Genomic DNA, 17,882 nt, shown 5'->3' with positions numbered 1-17,882 from the left:
AAAACCTTAATTTTGTAATCAATATTTATGTATGTGGAAAAATATAATTCATTGAAATTCTATTTGTTATTTATTAGCTCTATTCTTGTATCTATTTAGAAAAACTATTTTTTAGGTCTTAGTAAATTTAGTCAGTGGGTAAAGAACTAATAATAGTGATAAAATACTGATAGTGAAAGAACTAATAATTGATCTCCATGCACTTGAGTATTTTGAGGGGAAAACATCAAAATATAAAACAGATAAACATACCTTTCCTTGCTAAAAACAGTCACCTCTACAAATAAATCTTTGGTTCTCCTGGACTATACCAAATTTTTTGTTTTACAATATTTCAGGAACCTGGAAAAAGAGAATGATAGTCCAGAAGTGTGATAATATTAGCACAGCATGATAAATTTGGATCTTTGTGAAGCTCACTCTTAGCTCCAAGCCCATTCTCAATCAGTCCCCTAAGATGGCTCCCTTTTTAACAAGCTTGAGATCCTTCCCTGGAAAAGCAGAAGAGGAAATGCCTGATAAAAACTCTTAAAATTCACCCCTGGCTTTCATCAAATAAGAAAGGCAAAAAATTACATGGTCCATAATATTTACTTCTTTCACAAAAATCAGCAAGTCAGTGAACAACAACCAGCAGGGACAACAAACAATGTACAAACAAACAATGTAAAAGGGGTAGACATTAAACAGAATTATCATTGAGTAGTTCTGACATGAAAACTTGAAAAAGAATTTCACCCACTCAAGTCAAAACTATTTTAGACAGAACAAGACGTGGGCTCTCACAGTACTAATAATGATAACAGTATTTTGGGGGGGGCGGTGTTCTTTTTATATTAGGCACAGTTCAAGGTCATCTGCATATATTAACTTCTTCAGTCTTTGGGTCTGGCCTGTGACTATTTTTGCAAATTTAGAACTGGGACACACAGAGGTTAGGTGGCACACTGCAGTGACATAGCCATTTCATTAAATCAAATTATTTCAGAGTAAAGGTTGAGATAAATGGCCTAAAGATCATAGCTTATTAATTACAAAAGTCATTTAAATACTACTGCTACTGCTAGATTTATCCTATGCACAGCAATGTTGATAAAAATAATAAGAAAATAATCCAGAAACTCTCTACATTAAAATGTTAAAGAACTCATGCATGATTTTAGTATAAAAGAAAAGTAATTATGAGAAAAATTAAAACGTAATGGCCACATTAGTTCCTTTTTCTCACATTTAGAGAGGAACTCTGTTTAAGAGCGTGTTCTAAATCTTTCTCCTTTATTGAGCTCTGGCCATGAAAATCTGTGTTCAAAGAAGAAAATAATTAGGTTCAAAGAAAAAAATGTTTAGAGACAGAAACTAAGAATGCTTATTTACTTGGACTGGATGCCCTCCAAGTTGAAAATCAAAAGTACTTAATTAAGATTGGAAACTCCTGTTGATGAGGTGTAAAAAAGCAATTTCTCTTGTTTTTAAGATAAATATGTTTTGTGAGTTTCCTGTCCTGGCAACAAAATAAGCACAGGTAAAAATTGTTTTTTTTTTTTTTAAGATTTTATTATTTCCTTTTTCTCCCCAAAGCCCCCTGGTACATAGTTGTATATTCTTCGTTGTGGGTTCTTCTAGTTGTGGCATGTGGGACGCTGCCTCAGTGTGGTCTGATGAGCAGTGCCATGTCCGCGCCCAGGATTCGAACCAACGAAACACTGGGCTGCCTGCAGCGGAGCGCGCGAACTTAACCACTCGGCCACGGGGCCAGCCCCTAAAAATTTTGATGGAATGTATATAAAATTTTATTAACTCTACATTAAAATATACGATAGCATGCACTTCAAATATTTAATAATTATCTTTCCTCTCTCAGTCCTGATTATGTTGTGGTTTGGATTTTCGTAGGCTGCAATATGAGGAAAATGTGTGTGGACCTTGGGCCTTGCCAAAATGGCAAGTCATGGAACAGGAAAAAAGAAATGAGGGTTTTAAGCTGGGAAAATAGATGGGCTGGTCAAACTTCTATCTATTCTCTTTCTCTAGTGAAAGTTGTATTTGTGTGTGGGAGAGGGGGAATCATGGTGGGACTGTTAATGGACTGTTTTAAGCAGTGGAAAAGTCTATTAGCAAAGTCACTTAAAGAAGCAAAATATCCCAAATCAGGAGTCTGGGGAAGAAATGGGTGTCTGGTACATCTACAGGTTAGGGTCTCATAGGCTGATCCAGCAATCTGTCCAAATCTCTATGAGGCTAATGTCTGCAGCATCCCTGCGGCCAGGCCTGGACTTAGCCAAGTTAAAATAGACCTTTGAATGATGGGTTTAAGGTCAGTTCTGATGAAGTAGAAGTTGAGCTTCCCTGTTTCTGTTGAATAAGGGAAAATATGAGGAGAGAGTGGCTCAGAGGGGAAACTGCTCAAAATGAAGAACTTCAGGAAAAAGCAAGCAGCTCTTCCCAAAGGCACCAGGAAGGCAGAGGCAAGACATCTTGGCTTCTTCCCCTGAGGAAACTGGTGACCTTTCCCGAATGTGGCAGCAGAAAAGCCCAAGGCTAGGACTACAATGGATGCAGGTGGACAAGCCTGCTTGCTCTGATTGAATACAGATAGTAACTGGACATGAACAATTAAAACATCTTTTATTATCAACAACACTTTAAAGTAGTTAAATCTCCAAGGGTTTGGTGGGCAAATGCCATCCCTTCAAAACCATTTGTTAAAAATAGGTTACTGAACCCACTCAGGTAAGTGCCAAAACCAAAGACAAATGTTTAAATAGTCAATAAATAAACAGTAACTGCATTAATTTAAGTACCTTCTAAATTTTTGGTGTTCAACACTTGTCACATAAAATTAAAGAGTTAAATAAGAGATCTAAGCAAAATTTCAAAGATTTTATTCCTTTGTTGCCATTTTCTATGAACTTTACAAGGTTCTAGTTTTTGTATTATGTCTTTTACATTTTTATTTTCTCTAATATACCTTTGGAGAGATATTAAAATTCTTCTCTCTTTTAAGATTCTATACTGTGTCGATATGCCTTCAGGAGGTCACAACTAGATTTGTAAACTATAAACCTAATTTGAGATAAATTGGCAATATTTTCAAAGAAAATTACTAATGAACTCTTCAAAAAATACGTTGCATGATTCTGATTTGCAGCTGGGATACTGACCTCTTTTTATCTTCTTTGGTGGCACTTTTTAAAATCAAAACTAAGTATACTATTTCCAAACCCTCCTGACAAGATGCGAAACATTTTTAAGATCATGTTCTAAAATTTAAACAAAAATGATAATAAAAAGGAAAATTTAATTTCATATGCAGAATATTTGTGACAAGCTCTCGCTGGTTGCTTGATGGTACCTCAGATTATTTTTCTCTGTCATCTCGCATGCTCTATTCTCTGTCTCGTAAGAAAAGAGAGAACATTTTTTTTTGTGCCCTGAATTAATGGAAAATTGATACAAATGACATTTACCAATCACATGATTATTTTCACCTTCAATCAAGTTTATGAGAAAAATGGATTAAATTATATCACAATGAAACTTTAAGTGCTTCCATTCCACATTGTAGATTGCCTGTTTTAACTGCCAATGACTGACAGACCTGTTTCACAAGTGAGGTACTTGAACTGCTAAGTAAAATTCAATAGACAGCAAGTCCTGCACTCCTAGTCTACCTCTGAAGAGTAGTTGAGAGTGTAAACAGATTTTGATGATCAAATTGGTTGAACTGTGACGACGTATATTTAAAACAGCCTAAAACCTTACTATAAGCTCTTATGGGTATGAAGTCTTTTCCAAAGAACTAGGAGTAGCCCTTATAAAATTATTACAGGAAAGCTTATATGGATGCTTACATCTGCAGCAGGACAGTATCCAACTTGGAGTTGTAGATACCCAAAGTAAAAATAATCTCACAGGATCAGGATCTTCTAAGTTGTTTCTAAAGGTCAAGTCCAGCTTCTTAGATCTTCTTCCTTGTTTGCATCCTGATCAAGTTCTGGCTGTGAAAACCATATCAGAGCCCAGTTGGATTAAACATGTCAGATGTTCTCAACAGTTCACACCACCATCAAGTTCCAGTAATGAAGAATTTAGATACCTTTCTCTCACAGCAAGTCAGTCTTTACTCAGCGGAATATTCATCTTTTACTGCTTATCAAATAAACATAATAACATAACCACTAAAGTGTGGTGCATAAAGAAGCTCCTCTTCCACCCCCACCACTTAAGTCTGCACTGTGAAAGTCTACTTGTCTAGACATGGATCCCATCTGTTGGAGAAACACGTACTTGAAAAATCACTCTGTAACTTGTGCTCCTGGTGAGTAATAAGGATATTCTGAGACTGAAGTAGCTCTTAAGGTCTCTACTTCAAATTGAGTAAAGAATTGATGATGAAACCCTGAAAAACTTCATTATGAAACCAACCAAACATATGCTATTTGGGATACATGAGAGAGAGTTGAGGCAATCTTAATTGTAGAACTTTTAATCATCTTCATTATGTTTATCCGCTGCTGGTTTACGTAGTGTTGGGTTCCCTGACTGGTTGATTCCACCTGCCCTAGAAACTTCCTATGAGACCCCAGATAAGGGATATGGTCCTGATTTCAGAGACCCTTAGTTTCTAAATAGCACTTATCCAGGTGACAGTTGTCCAGAATAAGTATTATTATATTTGTCAGGTTTACAGTACTGATTATTCTGGAGAATTTTGTTGCCTACTCTTTACTAGAAACCTTATTATACTTTATGATTTCTCACATGAGAGGATTCTCCAAAAATCACATGATAGATCCTTAAGAAAGTAAGCAGTTCTGAGGCCATTCTTCTTCTCTTCTTGGGTAAAGAACTTGCCACTCTAACTTGTTGGATTTAATACCACATTGATAAACCAGGAAAAAAAAAAATAGAAAACAAAGTTAAACAAAGAATTCAAAGTAAATCCGGGAGCCTCTAGGAATTTACATGTTTTTCTTAATCTTGCTTAAGCTATAAGGAAGATTAGAATATAATCTGTTTTTTTACCCTGACATAGACCATTTCTACTTTAGGAAACTAATCCACTTACTGGATCTGTGCTCATCCCTTACGGATCATAATTTGACTCTTACTATCATTCCCATCAGACTGTCCTTCTGGAACAAAAATAATCTTAGTAGTTACCTAAATATATTTCTTTGAACTAACTACATCATGTAAACAGCATAGTGTGACCTTCAACAGACTGAAAATTCCTCACAGTGTTGATGTTCCACTGTTTGATTGTGGACTCCAAACCCATTGTTACTGTATGGAACTTGCATTACTCAAGGATATGTGTCTAGGCCGTTTATTTTGGATAAGGGGCTCTTTTAACTTCTGAGTTCTAATTTTCTTTACTCATTAGTTTCACTAATATTTATTAAGCACCTACTAGAACAGAGACTGCTCTAGGTACTGGAGTTTAGCAGTGTGCAAAACAGACTACCTCTCTATCATTTTTAAGATAATAGTCTAGTGGGAGGGAGACAGCTTGGAAGCTGGTGAAGAATGCAACAAAGAAAAACAAAGAGTGAAAAGGGATAAAGAGTGATAGCGATATATTTTATGTAGGAAAATCAGAGATGAGGTGAAAAGATAACATGGAACTTTTGATGATGAGATTTTCAAGGAGTCTAACAACAGATATTTCTATGAGCCACTAACCAAGCAAACCTATCAACAGCTTTTTTGTGACAATGAAATTCGAGTTATTTTTGGAAGCATTTTCTCTTTCTCTTTCCCTAAATATGAAGTATTCTTATTCAGTTGTTCATATTGAAACTCACTGTAATAAAGTGTTTTTTAAAACTGAGTGCCTATTAGTGCAAGAATGATTAAAATATATATGTATAGAATAATTTATCCATTGTAAATGGAACAAAAGGAGTGAAACTATGATGGTGTTTCGAGTGAATTCTAATCACTTATAGACATGATTCATTTTATTGCAGACCTAGAATTCAGGCTGTCTTACTAATGTATAAAATTCCCCAACCACGATATCTGGCATTGATATCTGTTAATGTATAAACTTTTGACCCATATGGGTGCCAATGCTTGCAGACCACATCTCTTCCCACATGTGTTTTTGCATATTCAATGGTGTAGTTTTTTAGACTCTGCTCAAAGTGTAGGATATCATCTGGCCATTCTAAATAAACCCAGAGAAACATTAACTAATCTAAATACATTCTATCTGTGACATTATGTTAGAGGAATAAATCTGGCTAATTTACTACAGTATTTTGAAATTCCGTCACTGCATATCTCATGGACTAGATTTTGTCCTGGATATTTATTTCTGTTGTTTCTTTGAAATATTAGCATTATATAGGTTGTATGCTAATGCTACATCTTTCAAATCTTAATTCTACAGCATTCTTTATCTCAGACAATCATACGACACATACCGTGACTGTGACATTAATTTACATTTTTATCATGGACAACCAACTAACATGGGCTGTTGCTCAATCCCTTCTCTGAATATAATGCTGGAGACATTACAGGAATGTGAGTGAATCTGACGGTTCCTGGAACCTAACCTAGAACTGAATGAAGAGTAATTTGTGGAGGTCAAAGATGGTTGATCACAGTGTGAAAAGGAAATGAAAAGAGCTGGATTCCTAAGAAAAGCAAGAGGCAAGGGAAGAACACTCTGCTTTTGCCCTTTTGCTCATTCTCACAGTGGAGGGTCAGTGACAGTCCCAGTATTGTAGGTAAACACTGGTAACTTAGTATCTTGCAGAAGAGTCAGTGGCTGAGTGTTGCCTCCTTCTCTCTACTTCATTTCAAAGACTAACTCATTAAAATTTAGAAGGGAAACTATTGAAAGAGACCAAAAAATGATGTTTGAAGTCAAGGGCAGCTGCCTGAGGGAAAGCCTGGCACCCTGTAGAAGAGGGTGGAAATTGAGGAAGGCTAGCCTATGGTTAACACCAGAGACTCTGCCCTGACACTTACCTTTTCCTCCTTAAATTTATATGAAATGAAGCAAAATTAATGGATCTCAGAAAATAAGAATTTTAAATAAGCATAGTAAATATCTTCAAAGACATATAAAGGATAATGGGAAGATAAAGAAGGAGTAAGAAGTCATTAAAATAATCAACTTCAGATATTGCATAAAATTTTTTAAATAAATAAGCCAGTAGATAGGTAGAGTAGCAATATTGATCAACAGGAAAGTAAATTAGCAAGTCAAAAATCAGATTAGGAACTCTCGCAGATGGCACTGGGAGGAGATAACCAATAGAAAATGTAAAATAAAATAAAGGTTAAGAAATTAGAAATTAGCTACAAAATTATAATAAAGGTCCTCAAGAAAGAAGAAATGTATATATAGATATCTATTTAGAGATTATCTATCTATCTATCTATCTATCTATCTATCTATATCACATTGACTTAGATTTTTCCAATAGTGTCACTGAATGGAAGAAGAAAACAGGATAAGGGTTTCAAAGATTTGAAAGAAAAACTTCCAACTTGCAATTTTATATATATTCCTAGAATTTCGTTTAAATGCAAGACTGAAATAAAGATTATCATTTATAAAAGTAGATGTTTTATCATACACACACAAAACAATTTGAAACACTCACGAATCACACTCATGAAAGGAATACTCAAACAAAAAGAAATAAATACTGGAGGTTATAACTAGTCATTGCAAGGAAGAGTGAGTTAATAACCTAGCAAATGTTACTCTTTTCACCTATGAAATGACCTTCTCTCCTCCCCTGATTCACTCTCCAACCCACACAAATAGTAAAAACTCAGTGTGAAAACTCTAGAATGACGGCAATATATGTGTGTGTGTGTGTGGAGAGGGAGGAGTGGAAGACCAGAGGGAGGTGGTGGTTTGTTGTGATTCTTGTAGTCTGGTAGACAAATTAGATAAAAAAGAAGCATAGAAATTTGGCAAGGAAAAATAACTATACATGTAGGTCTAAAATAGCTACATGTAACCCTAGAGAAACAAAAATTAGCATGTATACTTCCAGTTAAACATGACAGATTGATTAAACCTTTGCCTTCCACTCCCTCCTAAAAGGTACTAAAATAATCCTTAACGAATAGCAATGATATACATGCACAGCAACAAAGACAATGAGAGGGAAGACAACACTGGAAGAAAGGTATCAACACAATTTTGGAGGACGAAAGTAAATGGGAAGGTGGTCACTGACTGAAAGCTGAGAACACTAAAACCTAAGTTTGGCAAAGGAGAATGCCAAGAAGAAGAAAGATTAGTTACTGCTCTCATCTAGATGGATCAGGATTCTAGGCCCTGGATACTCCTGGGGAGTGGGTGCTAGTAAGAGGTGGGGCTGGAATCCTGTGCCATGAACTCAACCACTACATCACCGGGCCGGCCCCTCTTTAATCTATTTTGAGTTAATTTTTGTGTATATTGTAAGATAGTGGTCCAATTTCATTCTTTTGCATGTGACTGTCCAGTTTTTTCCAACACCATTTATTGAAGAGGCTGTCCTTTCCCAGTTCTATGTTCTTGGCTTGAAAAAATTACACTGAAAAGACTTCCTTTGCCATAAATTAATTGATCATATATGGGTGGGTTTACTTCTGGGCTCTCTATTCAGTTCCATTGATCTATGGGTCTGTGTTTATGCCAGTACCATATTGTTTTCATTACTGTAGCTTTGTAATATAGTTTGAAATCAGGGAGCATCCTGCCTTCAGCTTTGTTCTTTTTTTTCTCAAGATTACTCCGGCTATTCAGGGTCTTTTGTGATTCCATACAAATTTTAGCATTTTTGTTCTATTTCTGTGAAAAATACCATTGGAATTTTGATAGGGATTGCACTGAATCTGTAGATTGCTTTTGGTAGTATGACATTTTGACAATATTAATTCTTTCAATCTATGAGCGTGAAATATCTTTCCATTTATCTGATTCTTCTTCAGTTTTGAAGTAAATTTTTAGCTCATGCTTTCATTAGTTCATCCTTTCATTAGCCTTTTTTCCATGAATCTGTCATTAATTTACCCCCAGAGGTACAAAACTCTCCTCAGTGCTGAAGTACCTCAGGTCATATATTGCCCTGTGTTTCCATGGGGACTCTCCTCTGTGCCCTCTCAGTTCCCTTGTCCCGATTGCTTGCTTTCCAACTCTGCTGCCCACTTCCTTATTTTAGCAACATGCTGAAGACCTCCTTTGCCACCCTCCTGAGTAAAATCCCATGATCCTTAGGTCCCCTATATTTCTGTTATTATTTTACTTATTTGTTTATTCATTCATTTTTTGGTTAGTCCGTCCTCCAGTAGCCTACTAAGATAATGTGCATTGGATTCAATTTTTATAATGCTTGATGTCTGAAAATGTATTTATTCTATGCAATCAAAGCGAAAACTCCAATGACTAATACACGTAGGAAAATGTTTTCACCCTCATCAGCAATTCAAAGAATCGTGTCCCAGAGATGGATGTGAGAAATATTTTGACCTGGCAACAGGGATGTTTCAGGATAGTGGATGATTTGAGGGATGCTCAGGAATATGCATCAATCATCTATCTAGGTTCATTGATGCTCAGATATAATGTGTGTTGGTGTTATTTACAATTGATTAAACCTTTTAAATGCTTTCTTTCAAGCATTGTCCAGTGCAGAGTTATGGGTTATGCTACCCATTAAGGTGTGATTTCCAATGTGTTACATAAAAAGTGATACTCTCCTCCTCCTTACTACCACTCCAAGGGTGAGGAGCTTAGGCTCTTTTCAGTGAAAAGCAGTGTAACTGTCTTTACAGAGAAGAATCTTAATTAGGGGAAAATACAAATAAATAACTCAACCAGATTGGACCCATTATTACAAATAAGGGTCAGGGTGGTATGCCAATTAAAACAACATATTTGAAGTGTTTAATGTATTAAAAAACATTCAGCTACAGAAAATTCATATATTTTATACATGTATGTGTAAAGATGCAAGAGAAAATATTCCTAGCTTCAAGGATTTTACAAACAGTAAGGAAGAAAAGACTTATTCACAAATAGTTATAATAGAGGGTAAAAGGTGAAGAGAACCACAATAATGAGACATATTGGTATTTGATAATTGGGGTGTTACTTTTAGTTGAAAGGTTTCCTGTGTAGGACCTTGCTGAGTGAGTAAGATACTAACTCTCAGATTAAGGTATGACTATCTGAAGTGTGGTTAAGTATTTACAAATATTCACAGTGTCTCAAAATCATAGAGAACATTTGACAGCTTGATAAAAGCGAAATATAAGAGGCAAGGTCAAACTTGTACCACTGGGTTATTCTTATGGTTTCTGATTTTGACTGCCTTTGCTGACCATCTTCTGAATGGTTCATATCTCCATATATTTGTCATGTTCAGAGTAGATCAACTTACATGATTTAATAAAATCATAAGCAAATTTTATATTAATTGCATCTGGATTATACAATAATAAGTTGCCAATTATAACTTTAAACATACATTTTAAATTTTATTTAGAGAATGAAACTATTTTCTTGACTATTTTATCAGAAAACATAAATGTTACATGCAAATATATTTGACCTAGTACATATTTACGAGAGAATAGTTTAATTTTAATGCCTACTAATGTTTTATTTTTATTAAATCAATTTGTTTAAAACTACAATACAAATGAGTATATAAGTCAATTATGGTTGACTTTGGAATTACTTCACATAAGGTTAAAAATGTGCTCCTGGCTGTCTTTTTCTTTTTTGTCATCTTGAGGAGTTTGTAAATCAAGCAGTCATAGTCATTCTCAAGATGAAACTTGCCTTTCAAAGACCGCAGTCATATGTGTGAGAAATCTGTGAAGATCCCACTTGAGTATTTGAGCTGATTGCATTCAAAATGAGAAAAGGAGGAGGATTATAAGAGTACTTTTTGGTGCTTGTCCTTTCTAACTCAAAACTTTCATTTTCAAATGATATTTTACAGATCACTGAACTCTCATTTAGAATAATTTTATAGTTGTGAGGATTTAAAGTTCTGATTTTGGAGAAAAACATGCTTACAGCATCCATGTAAATATTCCCTCTGCTCCAATGACAAACTTGCACTGATGTAATCCACTTGCTATGCCTTAAGTTGTTTTTTTCTTTTTTTTAATCATTTCTGCTCCTTTTCCTCTCTATCACTGGTCACTGGATTTCTCTACGTGATTATATTTTGTTCTTACTGACTTGACTGAAATTTAATCCAGGAATGATGCGAAGGTGCTCAGAATTCAGTGAGATGGGGGTTCAAATGCCAGGCCTGCTATTTGTCAGCTGTGTCTCTAAGCAATTTATTACAATGCCCTCTTTTCTGAAAACTTGGGATAAGATATCATCAGGTTTATTAACAATCAGATAAAATGCCACAAAGTGTCTAGCATAGTGTCTAGCTTTCTAAGAGGATTCAATCATCTCTTCCCTGAAGAAAGTACCATTTCAACATTTCAGCAAATATCCCAAGTGTGTCATACCAAGATGCACCACTTTTGATGACTTACTAGGTCTTGTTAACTAGTCAGGTCCGTTTTTTTATGTGTGTGAGGTAACATTTAGGATAATAATATTTCTGTATTTTTTTGGACTTACTGCAAACTTCCAGCCTCTCCCTTCATTGTCATTTTCCACCTTTGTTTGACACTTAAATTATTGAGGGCATTAATTTAGCTCACTACTGCATTTTACATAGATTAAAGCACATTGGTTCTTAGTTACATAACCTAAATTTTATGCTAAATTAGCATAACTATTAGGTTGAACCATAAGAAATTTTCATTGTTAGTCTATATTTGAGCTACAAAAGTGACAACTTCATATGGTTCAAACTAAAAAATTCAAAGAGTGATAGTAATATCTTAAAAATATTAATAAGTACTGATTTTCCATTATTATGAGTGGTGCATTAGTTGTTTATTCCTATGTACATTCACATGTATGTATATGAGAGGAACTGAAAGGTGACAGATGAACCAGGGTTCCTTAAGAGAAAATGAATACTGCTGGAAGGGATTATATAAGTAAAATTGGGAGGGTGGGAAGGGAATTATATTCTGGTAGAATTAAGAGGTAAGTTTTGATTTGTAACTAGTTTCTCTAATTTAAATAATTAACTTGAGATACTTCTCCTTGAATAAATGTCAGATGCTAATGGATTTTTAAGGTTGTTTTTGTGAAGTAAAGATAAGCTTTAATAGTATGCTTGCCTTTCCTCCTTAACAGCCACAGCATTAACAGAGAACTCGAAATTCAAATATCATTCTGACAAAGCTGAACAATTTGCAAGTCCATAAATAGAGGCATTGAGGGAGTTCATCAGTGCATTGTGCATCTTCACTACAGCTAAGGAAATCATTCCTGATAAAAATAATTCTCTCCTTAAAATGTCTCCACACATTTTCAAGTCACTCAGCAAATTATCATTTCAGTGCTTTATATAAGATGATAATGCCACTGGCTAAGATAATGATAGTCAGTTTCCCACTTAAATTTTTTTAATTGTATTCATTTTTCTTATAATGTCTAATCCTACTCAGTGTGAAATATGCAAGAAAATCCCTGGATTAATGTCTTAATTACAGTGTTGGTTAACGTTGCTAGGTAGATGATTCTTCAGTTTTGAATATTTAAAAAAGTAGGCACACTTGTTTCAATTCTCTGAGAGGATAGGCAACCTTTAAAAGGATGATCTAGTTTTCTGTGCCCCTGATTCTGGCAGATGAGCTATGCAGGTGGCAGGGATGGGAGAAATTACGCATGAACTCAATGATATGGACTTCGTCTCACCAAAGTTACTGCAACGCTATGCTATACTGACCTCCCTTCCTGCTAACAATGAAAGCCAATGCTGAGACTCATGAGCAGCACCAATTCCCAGGGGCTCAGATTGATTTCACTTGACCTCTTTCATCAAGTAGAGGACACTGTACTACACCGTATTTTGCATATGGGTTTGCCTTCATGCTCACAACTTTTCTTCCAGTATCATTATTAGTGGACTTTCAGAATGCCTTTATCAGTGTTGTGCTGCTAAATATTTAACAACCAGCTTTCTGAAAAAACAAAACAAAAAAAGTATGCATATATATTCACATATACACATTATAATTTATATTGATATGAAGGATGTGGAGGATACATTATAAAAATAATAATCTAATGTATGAAGCTATTATAAATTCCATGGAACTAATTGATTCTTACAGGATGAGTCTGATGGTTTATGCTGAACTCTTCTGTTCATAGCCAAGCTATAGTTGCAACTAATGAATGAGTGACATTAAAACACCAATGGTGATCGCTACTTTCCTCTACATTGATAAGAGAAAAGTGGAATAATAAAGAGATGTATGTAGGAATTTCACTCATTGGTTCTGATATAGTTGACATTAGTTCTGATAGCACCCATGGAATTTCCTCTTCGTTAAATTGGATAATAGTTTTTAAATACTGGAAGGATATTTTCTTTCTTCCTTTTTTCTTTACTATTTGAAATGTAACATCTGCAGACACGACACTTTTAAGCTTAATGTCCATTATTACCACTTTCTACATCACTTTCTTAAGTCTAGACAATCAATAAAACAATAAATAAAGTTATGATTTGTAGTGTTTGTCAATTTTCAGTCTGTAAATACTCTCATTATGGCCAATGTGACATCCACTAAACTTGGACTTGGGAAAAGATACTCAGTAGCACAGTGATAGTTAGTATTTCCAGCATATAGTTAAAATAGATGGACATAATTCAAGACCATAGAAAATAATAAAATGTAGTAAAATAGGAAGTGATGAGATTTGTGTATCTATTACCTTTGTTTCTAACACATTTTATTTAATTAGGGTTGGATTTTCGATATTCATCTTTAAACAGTGTTCTACATCAGAGATAGGTAACTCGTTATTCTGTTACAGAAAATAATAAAGCTCACTAGATGCCCCCCCTGTTTGATCCAGGCTTTACCTGTGGGGTGATACAATGAAAGCCAGGTCAAATATCCTGCTCTAGTAGCTGGCACTTCATAGATGAGGGATGAAGAACAATGGATTTTCTCCATTCTTCTGTATGAGAGAGACAGTCATGTCCCTTCTTTCCCAAAGGAGAGAGAGAATGGAAAAAACAGAAAAACAAAACCAAAAAAACCACTTTTGCTCCTTTGAGACAGATGGAAAGGATCCCGGATTCTCCAATCCTAGGTTCTTACTTTACACTTTTGGAATGTAAATACATCTTTCCATGGACCAGATAAATCCCAGGTGACTGTCTTTTATGACCTAGAGATTTCTCCAAAGTCTTGGCTTCAAACCCAGGGAGATAGCACCCTAGTATTCCTGGCACCTTAGTGGCTTAACCTAAGGATCTTGTCTGGGCTGTAACTATATGACTGTCTTAGGGAGATAAGAGAAGTTTTATTACCCTTTTGATCAGAGAAGTTAACTAGACAGATGTTTACAAGTAAAATTCTTAAGGTATAAGAATAGTCTTAGGAAGATAAGGCTTTTTACAGAAGTACTAAGAAACTCAGGGAAGTTTTTTTTTTTTCCACAGTAAGGTTAAATAATTTAATTTTTAATAATGTCTCTGCTTAACAAGCAATTCTCAAAATTCCTGAAAATTTAACAATTTGTCTCATGAGTCAGTATGATCTCAGTTCAGGACACCACTGCACTATTCATCCGTATGTTATACATGTAAAATTTCTGCTAGACAAAGAACTCACTTTAAGGCAAAGGATATGTAGCAATAGTCTCTCACTCGTGGAATTTCTCATATTATTACAGGCCTATTTATGATGAATTGGTTTCCAACAGATTCAGTCAGAGTCACACCTTGTGATGTTGGATTATTGTCCAATAGGACACCATTTATTTCTTAAAAAAGAGGTTGATACATAGTGTTGCTTCCTCCACTAATAAAATATGGTCCAGTAACTAAGGGGTCTAAGAGAAAAAGACCTCTTTCATATTACACTTAATAATTCACTTATGGAATTTTTTTCCCTTGCTTTGGATTCAACAGATTTTTGGGTCCTAGTACCCAAGACAATATATTAGACAAGAAGATAAGACTATATTTTGACCAATAGTTTTTTGACTCCTCATACGAATTCAACAGGAAGAAAAGAGGTTTGCTCTACTGTCTGAGATATTTGATTCAAATTGCCAAGAAAAAATTGCATTATTGCTACACGATGAAGAAAAGGAAGACTGAGGTAGGTTGAACAATGGTCTCCTGAAGATGTTTCTAATTCCTGGAATGTGTGAACTGTGTTAACTTATATTGCAAAAGAAACTTTGCAGATGTGATTAAATTAAGAATACTGAGATGTGGAGATTATCTTGAATTATCTGGTTGAGCCCAATGATGTAATCACAAGGATCCTCACAAAGATAGAAGGCAGAAACAGAAGGACAGAGGAAAGAAGATTTGAGGGTGTTACGCTGCTAGTTTTGAAAGTGAACAAAGGGGAGATGAGCCAAAGGAAGGTAGGAAGCTTCTGGAAACAGGAAAGGACAAGAAAGCGGATTCTCCACTGGAGTTTACAAAAGGAATACAACCGTGTGAACCCATTTTAGACTTCTGACCTCCAGAACTGCAATAAATATGTGTTGTTTTAAGTCACTGTTTGTGATAACTGGTTACACCTGCAATAGGAAACTTATACAAAGGCTATGTCTAGAAATCTGAGGGTTCACTGGTACAGCTCTTAGTATTCCATAACCAATAATAGAAGTAAGTGAGAACTGTGAGAACTCAATAAATACAGACTAACTTGGAAGCTGTGAGTATTATATTTGGGTTCACCTCACCAGTTAAAAACTCTCAGTTGGCTGAGTCCTGCAGTGGGTAGTGGGAAGGGCAATATGGAATAAGGGATGGAAGCAAGAAACCATAATTTTCAACTGGGATTTATGATCAGCAATAAAAACGGAGATTATAGCAGATGTGTTATAGAAGTCTACAGCATACATACTGTATTATGAGGCCAATTAGCATGATACTGGTATGTTCTCAGTTTTTTGAACAATAAATGTCATCCAGGAGGAAAAATAGAAGGAATACAAATTTCCTGGTGCATAGGATAAATAGAGATGATTATTCACTCATTTCAATGTAAATAACACAAATACTTGTTTATAATATCAGGAGAAATCCATTTCCATTTCTTAGTCATGAAATTCTGTTTTGATTCCAAACCTTTTAGATGCTAGGAAAAAACATACTCATTTCCTCTGCCAAATTATGACCTTTTAAAGTAGAATATCCCATGAGGATGCCTATTTTCATAATGTTCACTTTGGCTTCTTTACAATGGAGCTATAAAATAGAAATGCTAAAATCTGCCCCTGAATCTGTGCATACAGACATGTGCCAAGTTAGTAGCTTGGATATTTAAAGTTCCTTCTAGTAAGACAAGTAAATAGACTTCTCTCATTTATCAAGTATGACACATTTTATTAGTATCTAAAAGGGGTTAGAGGAATAGAAGCATTTTCCACCTCAGAGGGAACGAGGTGTAATTATGTGTTATTGTGGAATAAGTCATCTTCTGAATGGATGTAATCAAGCCAATAACACACTCAATTAGATTTTCTTGGGACTATTCAGTCAAGAAATAGTCCTTGTGACAAGCCCTTGCCTTAATTGTGAAGCACTGAGTCTACTACTTCATTTAACTACTCAGGGATTCAACATCCACATTATCCATTATATAAATGGTATCCCTGCAACCCTAATAGCACTGCAACCCTGACCTATTGGCTATTGACTTTCTTTCAGTTGGACTTAAGTTCCCATATCTCTTGCCTCTTAATGACATTAATTATGGCTCTCATGGACTAATTCTTCATGCGTTGGAAAAACTCCTTTTAGTTCATTCCAAAGTTGAACAAAATTAAATATTAGAAATACCTATGCTTTTAAAACACAAACTTACTTGGAGGAGCGTAATTATTTATAGTTAAACAGTATAACATGATGTACATTCCCATGATCTTTCTTACCACTCACTTCAAGGGTAGAATATATCTTCTATATAAAGCTGTTGTTCTATGGACCAAAAATAGAACTAGCATATGTGATTGTAGGTGTGGTTTTTTAAATTAATCCTGTTTAATAGGTTATCAGCAGTTTCCTGGTCACTCAAAAGTGAAAAAAACAGTGTCAGATTGGATCTGCTATTCTTACTCAGAAAGGGGAGCAATGTTCATTGCAATGACTTTGCATGCTAAATTAGCAAAGACAATTTGCACTTTTGAGAATCAGTTTCTCAAAACTAGGGATGAAAGAAATTGTCTGAAGCAGTTCATTGAGAAGATAAAAGCTATCAAATGGGGATGTTCTCATCTTGCAATCATCAAGGTAATCTACCTTCCTGTGTCTCTCCCCTAACTCTCTGTCTTTGTTCCTCTAACTACATAAATATCTTTGCCCCTTTCAAGGCCACACCCTCAGTTTTGTGCTGTATTTCATACTTGTCAATTTTCAAGAATGTTGCTCTTTTAATCTCACCCTGCACCCTGCACTGTTGAATCATCCATCTCCATTGAATCATTCTCTTCAGCGCTCAACAATGTTCTTGATGTTCAATCTGTTTTTTGCTTTTTTAGAAAATGGCTCTTGGTCATAGATCCTCTTCTGCTTCTGTGCTTTTTGTCTCCCATTTACTTCTTGATAGAGTGCTTTATCTGTAGCTGGTGTGTGGATTTGCTCATTTGCCACTCTCTCCTCAACTCTCCAAGCACTGGATTCTTTTTCAATCAATTCACTGAGAATAATTGCCAAGGTCATCAATTATTTATTTTTTACCAAATAAAATGGTAACCACTTTGTCTTTTTTGAGTTCTCAGCAGCAGCCAA

The sequence above is a fragment of the Equus przewalskii genome, chromosome 8 (genome assembly GCF_037783145.1).
Source record: "Equus przewalskii isolate Varuska chromosome 8, EquPr2, whole genome shotgun sequence".
Lineage (NCBI taxonomy): Eukaryota > Metazoa > Chordata > Mammalia > Perissodactyla > Equidae > Equus > Equus przewalskii.
This window is presented reverse-complemented; position numbering follows the sequence as displayed.